This window comes from Microcebus murinus, unplaced genomic scaffold (genome assembly GCF_040939455.1).
Source record: "Microcebus murinus isolate Inina unplaced genomic scaffold, M.murinus_Inina_mat1.0 scaf034_hap2_Mmur4.0, whole genome shotgun sequence".
Classification (NCBI taxonomy): domain Eukaryota; kingdom Metazoa; phylum Chordata; class Mammalia; order Primates; family Cheirogaleidae; genus Microcebus; species Microcebus murinus.
In genome coordinates this window covers 123,594-130,793 of record NW_027438980.1, presented here as the reverse complement: position 1 = coordinate 130,793, position 7,200 = coordinate 123,594, and the positions used below count along the sequence as shown (strand labels likewise).

At 64.0% G+C, this 7,200-nt stretch overlaps 1 non-coding gene across 1 annotated transcript; it reads right to left on the bottom strand.

Annotated features, from left to right (window-relative positions):
- Positions 1-3,545: 3,545 nt before the first annotated feature.
- On the bottom strand, positions 3,546-3,664 carry LOC142868568 (5S ribosomal RNA). The gene has a single exon (XR_012917514.1). It is a non-coding gene; the product is annotated as a 5S ribosomal RNA (ribosomal RNA).
- Positions 3,665-7,200: the final 3,536 nt, after the last annotated feature.

The window sequence follows — 7,200 nt, the reverse complement described above, 5'->3', positions numbered from 1 at the left end:
GGCGGAGGGCGCCCCTGCCCCGCTCAAGAAGCCGAGCCTCTCTGCGCTTCCCCGCCGCCTCCTCCCGCCCCAGGCCCCGCGCCGGCGCTGACCCGCACCGGGCGGGCCTGTTGAGTTCACCGGCCGGGTCCGGCGGGCTCCGAGGGACGGGGGTGACAGGCGGGGCGGGGCGGGGCGGGCAGGGAGCGGCGGGCCGGGGTGGGGGGCTGTCTCTCTATACACACACACACACACACACACACACACACTCACACTCACTCACTCACACTCACACAAGATGCGCCTCCACGGCTGGACTCGCCAAGGTGGAGACCTTCCAGCCCCCTTCCTCTCCTCGCCTGGCCCACCCCCAGCTCGTGGCCGCCCCCGCCGCCGCCGCCGCCGCCGCCGCCGCCGCCGCCGCCGCCGCCGCCGCCGCCGCCGATTGCGCACGCGCGGGTCGCCCGCCCTTTGACCCCAGGCAGGGGCCGCCCTCCCCGACAACCCCTTTCAGCTGCGCCCCCCACCCTGTGGGTGGGCTGCCGCCTATTCCCCCGGGCCCGGGCTGGGGCACAGCGCATGGGGGAGGGGAGCGAGTGTATGGGGCGTCTCTCTCTCTCTCTTGGGATGTGTCCCATGGGTGGGGTGGCGTGGTTAGTGGGGCGCTGAAGAAATCAGTCCCCTCCATCTCCTACCTCTGGAAAACGCCCAAGCCCTTGGAGAACTGCCGGCAACGCGACCGTGGGGGCCGGGACCCTCCTCTGTGTCCTCCTGTGGCCCAGTCCAAGGGGCCTGGGCCTGGCCGGGGCTGCATTGGACCCCGACCCCCCTGGCGTGTGGACTCGCTAAAAATCGGCGATTAGATATTGGATTCCAGCTTCATTGAGGTCATTTCACTAATGAGTGCACCGGAAAGAGTTTCCTAATCCATCTGTGAGGGTGGCAACTGAAAGAGAATTTTAAAGCTGACAGAATAGGCGAGGAAAGGCATAGGAGATTTCCACACCCAGTAAGGAAGCCTTTCCCGAAATGGAAGAAAGAAACGAGCAAACAGAGACACCGGTAGCCCGCCAGGATCAGAGTCTGCCCCCGAGAGAAAGTACCCTGACCAGGTTCACCCGTGGGTGGGTGGCGAGCTAGCGGCATTCAGAAGAGCGAGGCCCGCAGTCTGTGCAGAAGACACCTGCACTCGGGTGTGTGTGGCGGCACGATTCACAAGCAGCTCCAGATGTTAAGCCAAGGAGAAGCCAGGGAGTTCCCAACGCCCCAGGTGTCCTCAGCCCACGACTGGCTGCTGGGGGAATGCGAAGCCCGGCTCCTTGTCTCAGAGCGGGACAACCAGGAGGTGTGACGTACACCCCGGGGTTCCCAGGAGGATCAGGCTGAAGCTGGGACTTGGCCTCAAAGTGTCCCCTCGCACGGCCACCCCCTTCCCCTTCCTGCTCCTCTACTCCTGGTGCCCCTCCATCCAGGGGCCAGACCTTAAAGAGTCACCCGCAAGAGAATCCTGGTCCCAAAGGAGCCTTCTGGGGGACCCGTGCTGAGAGAGGTTGTGGGCATGGCCCGCTGGGGCTCTGCCCGACCCAGGGCTGAGAGATGCAACCTCCCAGCTCTGGGTCCCTGCAGGGGAAGCGTTGGCAAGCACAGGGCCAGTCCTCCAAAGGCCCAGGTGCAGGGAGCCCAGGCCAAGCAGCCTGTGGAAGAAGCCACCCCGGGAACACGACTGCAGGCCACGGCCCTTCCCACCTCCTCCTCCTCCTCCTCCTCCTGCTCCTCCACCCCCCCCGACCTCCCACCCCCACCCCCGACATGGCGCAGGGCTCAGAGACACCTCAGACACTTGCTACCCAAAGTGCAAAGGGCATCAGTTGCTCCTCCAAACCCCCCCCCCCGCCCAGCAGACCGCGTTGTCCAGCCAGCCCCCGGGCCTCCCTGGGGTGCCCAGCACAAAAGTGCAGACAACCACCGGACCCTCAATCTCAGTTTTCGGATGTTTTTGCCACTCTAAGGACCCGCAGGCCAGCTGGGCCTTCTGGCAGGACAGAGAGCCCCGGAATCCGACGTGGAGAGCTGGGTGTACGTCCCCACGAGGAGGCGGTCCCCACCTCCGCGGCTCTCCCCTTGCGGGGGGGAAAAGCAGCCACGGGGCCTCAGAGAAGACACCAGGCTGGGCGCCCGCCCCACAGTGGGGGCACGTCCCCCGCAGGCCACTTAGCGACGGCCGCCGGCCGGCGGACGGTTGGGTGGCGCGAGACGCTGCGGCCGCCCTGCTACCGGGTTCCTGGGAGGGCGTCCTGGAACCAGCGTCCACACCAAGCCCTTGGAAGGCCCAGGCGACGGAGGAGCCCCGTCAGGCAGGGGCCGAGGACGGTGACGGCCCGGGCGGGGAGGAGCGTGTCAGGCAGGGGCAGAGGACGGTGACAGGTGACAGGCCGGGCGGGAAGGAGTCAGTCAGGCAGGGGCCGAGGAGGAGACGGGGCTGGGTAAGGGTTAGGGTTAGAGTCAGGGCACAAGTCACAATCGCAAAGACCTGGAAGCGACCCGAGTGCCCATCGACCCACGAGTGCGTAAATGAAATGTGGCGCGTGGACACCACGGAGTGCTATTCAGCTAGGAGGAGCAGCGGTGAGAGGGCACCTCTCGTGGTTCTCCTGGCCAGAGCTGGAACCCGTTCCAGTAAGCCAGGTAGCCCAAGAATGGACACACGAGCACCACGTGCTCGCGCTCACCAGCAAATGGGTACGAACCGACGGACACCCAAGTGGACACAGAGGAATCACCTTCATCGGGTGGGTGTCGGGCGGGTGGGGGGAGGGGATGGGCATACACCTCCATTAGGAATGGGGTGGGTGCGCACCGACTGGGGGATGGGCGCACTTGAGGCTCTGACCCGAGGGGGGAGGCTGGGAGAGGGCAACGTACCCGACCTTAACATTGGTACCCCCACAATACGCTGGAACAACATCAGAGGTTAATGAATAAGAACACAGGGGGGAGGGGGGCACGGGCAACACATGTCACCTTAATACTTGGACTCCCATCATCTGCTTGAAAAGAGAGAGAAAAGAAAATGCAATCATAGAGATAAGGGACACTTTTTAAACATAATGAATCCGAAGAGAAAAGTAAAAGGAGGCCTGTGGAGCAGGTCTGGGTGTGACTCCGGATCCCCCAACATCAGGTGCCACCACCAAAGATTCCTACGTGTAGCCCATAGAACCCCAAAAGCAACGGGACGAGTTCTGGTCACATACTCCCTCAAAATGACATCCTGGCCTTCTTCTGGAACTCCCTCCCCTCTCAGACTCTCAAGGTTTCCTCCAGCGTGTCGGTTCCCACAGAGCAGACCTTTGGTCTGAGACCTGACAGTCCAGAAGCCACGCATGCTGCCGCGTGACGGCGGTGTCGCGGCTTGGGACAAGAGGAGGCCCCACGGTGCGGGCTGGGGCGCCAGGCACCGCGGCGGGCGCTGAGGGTGGGGGTGACCCCCGCCCGGGGCCGCCGCCTCGCTCCCAGAGAGGGGACAGAACAAGAGGCAAAACAAAAAAAAAAAAAAAAAAAAAAGAAGCCTACGGCACCCGGTATTCCCAGGCGGTCTCCCATCCAAGTACTAACCAGGCCCGACCCTGCTTAGCTTCCGAGACCAGACGAGATCGGGCGCGTTCAGGGTGGTGTGGCCCTAGACGGCGGAGGGCGCCCCTGCCCCGCTCAAGAAGCCGAGCCTCTCTGCGCTTCCCCGCCGCCTCCTCCCGCCCCAGGCCCCGCGCCGGCGCTGACCCGCACCGGGCGGGCCTGTTGAGTTCACCGGCCGGGTCCGGCGGGCTCCGAGGGACGGGGGTGACAGGCGGGGCGGGGCGGGGCGGGCAGGGAGCGGCGGGCCGGGGTGGGGGGCTGTCTCTCTATACACACACACACACACACACACACACACACTCACACTCACTCACTCACACTCACACAAGATGCGCCTCCACGGCTGGACTCGCCAAGGTGGAGACCTTCCAGCCCCCTTCCTCTCCTCGCCTGGCCCACCCCCAGCTCGTGGCCGCCCCCGCCGCCGCCGCCGCCGCCGCCGCCGCCGCCGCCGCCGCCGCCGATTGCGCACGCGCGGGTCGCCCGCCCTTTGACCCCAGGCAGGGGCCGCCCTCCCCGACAACCCCTTTCAGCTGCGCCCCCCACCCTGTGGGTGGGCTGCCGCCTATTCCCCCGGGCCCGGGCTGGGGCACAGCGCATGGGGGAGGGGAGCGAGTGTATGGGGCGTCTCTCTCTCTCTCTTGGGATGTGTCCCATGGGTGGGGTGGCGTGGTTAGTGGGGCGCTGAAGAAATCAGTCCCCTCCATCTCCTACCTCTGGAAAACGCCCAAGCCCTTGGAGAACTGCCGGCAACGCGACCGTGGGGGCCGGGACCCTCCTCTGTGTCCTCCTGTGGCCCAGTCCAAGGGGCCTGGGCCTGGCCGGGGCTGCATTGGACCCCGACCCCCCTGGCGTGTGGACTCGCTAAAAATCGGCGATTAGATATTGGATTCCAGCTTCATTGAGGTCATTTCACTAATGAGTGCACCGGAAAGAGTTTCCTAATCCATCTGTGAGGGTGGCAACTGAAAGAGAATTTTAAAGCTGACAGAATAGGCGAGGAAAGGCATAGGAGATTTCCACACCCAGTAAGGAAGCCTTTCCCGAAATGGAAGAAAGAAACGAGCAAACAGAGACACGGGTAGCCCGCCAGGATCAGAGTCTGCCCCCGAGAGAAAGTACCCTGACCAGGTTCACCCGTGGGTGGGTGGCGAGCTAGCGGCATTCAGAAGAGCGAGGCCCGCAGTCTGTGCAGAAGACACCTGCACTCGGGTGTGTGTGGCGGCACGATTCACAAGCAGCTCCAGATGTTAAGCCAAGGAGAAGCCAGGGAGTTCCCAACGCCCCAGGTGTCCTCAGCCCACGACTGGCTGCTGGGGGAATGCGAAGCCCGGCTCCTTGTCTCAGAGCGGGACAACCAGGAGGTGTGACGTACACCCCGGGGTTCCCAGGAGGATCAGGCTGAAGCTGGGACTTGGCCTCAAAGTGTCCCCTCGCACGGCCACCCCCTTCCCCTTCCTGCTCCTCTACTCCTGGTGCCCCTCCATCCAGGGGCCAGACCTTAAAGAGTCACCCGCAAGAGAATCCTGGTCCCAAAGGAGCCTTCTGGGGGACCCGTGCTGAGAGAGGTTGTGGGCATGGCCCGCTGGGGCTCTGCCCGACCCAGGGCTGAGAGATGCAACCTCCCAGCTCTGGGTCCCTGCAGGGGAAGCGTTGGCAAGCACAGGGCCAGTCCTCCAAAGGCCCAGGTGCAGGGAGCCCAGGCCAAGCAGCCTGTGGAAGAAGCCACCCCGGGAACACGACTGCAGGCCACGGCCCTTCCCACCTCCTCCTCCTCCTCCTCCTCCTGCTCCTCCACCCCCCCCACGACCTCCCACCCCCACCCCCGACATGGCGCAGGGCTCAGAGACACCTCAGACACTTGCTACCCAAAGTGCAAAGGGCATCAGTTGCTCCTCCAAACCCCCCCCCCCCGCCCAGCAGACCGCGTTGTCCAGCCAGCCCCCGGGCCTCCCTGGGGTGCCCAGCACAAAAGTGCAGACAACCACCGGACCCTCAATCTCAGTTTTCGGATGTTTTTGCCACTCTAAGGACCCGCAGGCCAGCTGGGCCTTCTGGCAGGACAGAGAGCCCCGGAATCCGACGTGGAGAGCTGGGTGTACGTCCCCACGAGGAGGCGGTCCCCACCTCCGCGGCTCTCCCCTTGCGGGGGGGAAAAGCAGCCACGGGGCCTCAGAGAAGACACCAGGCTGGGCGCCCGCCCCACAGTGGGGGCACGTCCCCCGCAGGCCACTTAGCGACGGCCGCCGGCCGGCGGACGGTTGGGTGGCGCGAGACGCTGCGGCCGCCCTGCTACCAGGTTCCTGGGAGGGCGTCCTGGAACCAGCGTCCACACCAAGCCCTTGGAAGGCCCAGGCGACGGAGGAGCCCCGTCAGGCAGGGGCCGAGGACGGTGACGGCCCGGGCGGGGAGGAGCGTGTCAGGCAGGGGCAGAGGACGGTGACAGGTGACAGGCCGGGCGGGAAGGAGTCAGTCAGGCAGGGGCCGAGGAGGAGACGGGGCTGGGTAAGGGTTAGGGTTAGAGTCAGGGCACAAGTCACAATCGCAAAGACCTGGAAGCGACCCGAGTGCCCATCGACCCACGAGTGCGTAAATGAAATGTGGCGCGTGGACACCACGGAGTGCTATTCAGCTAGGAGGAGCAGCGGTGAGAGGGCACCTCTCGTGGTTCTCCTGGCCAGAGCTGGAACCCGTTCCAGTAAGCCAGGTAGCCCAAGAATGGACACACGAGCACCACGTGCTCGCGCTCACCAGCAAATGGGTACGAACCGACGGACACCCAAGTGGACACAGAGGAATCACCTTCATCGGGTGGGTGTCGGGCGGGTGGGGGGAGGGGATGGGCATACACCTCCATTAGGAATGGGGTGGGTGCGCACCGACTGGGGGATGGGCGCACTTGAGGCTCTGACCCGAGGGGGGAGGCTGGGAGAGGGCAACGTACCCGACCTTAACATTGGTACCCCCACAATACGCTGGAACAACATCAGAGGTTAATGAATAAGAACACAGGGGGGAGGGGGGCACGGGCAACACATGTCACCTTAATACTTGGACTCCCATCATCTGCTTGAAAAGAGAGAGAAAAGAAAATGCAATCATAGAGATAAGGGACACTTTTTAAACATAATGAATCCGAAGAGAAAAGTAAAAGGAGGCCTGTGGAGCAGGTCTGGGTGTGACTCCGGATCCCCCAACATCAGGTGCCACCACCAAAGATTCCTACGTGTAGCCCATAGAACCCCAAAAGCAACGGGACGAGTTCTGGTCACATACTCCCTCAAAATGACATCCTGGCCTTCTTCTGGAACTCCCTCCCCTCTCAGACTCTCAAGGTTTCCTCCAGCGTGTCGGTTCCCACAGAGCAGACCTTTGGTCTGAGACCTGACAGTCCAGAAGCCACGCATGCTGCCGCGTGACGGCGGTGTCGCGGCTTGGGACAAGAGGAGGCCCCACGGTGCGGGCTGGGGCGCCAGGCACCGCGGCGGGCGCTGAGGGTGGGGGTGACCCCCGCCCGGGGCCGCCGCCTCGCTCCCAGAGAGGGGACAGAACAAGAGGCAAAACAAAAAAAAAAAAAAAAAAAAAAGA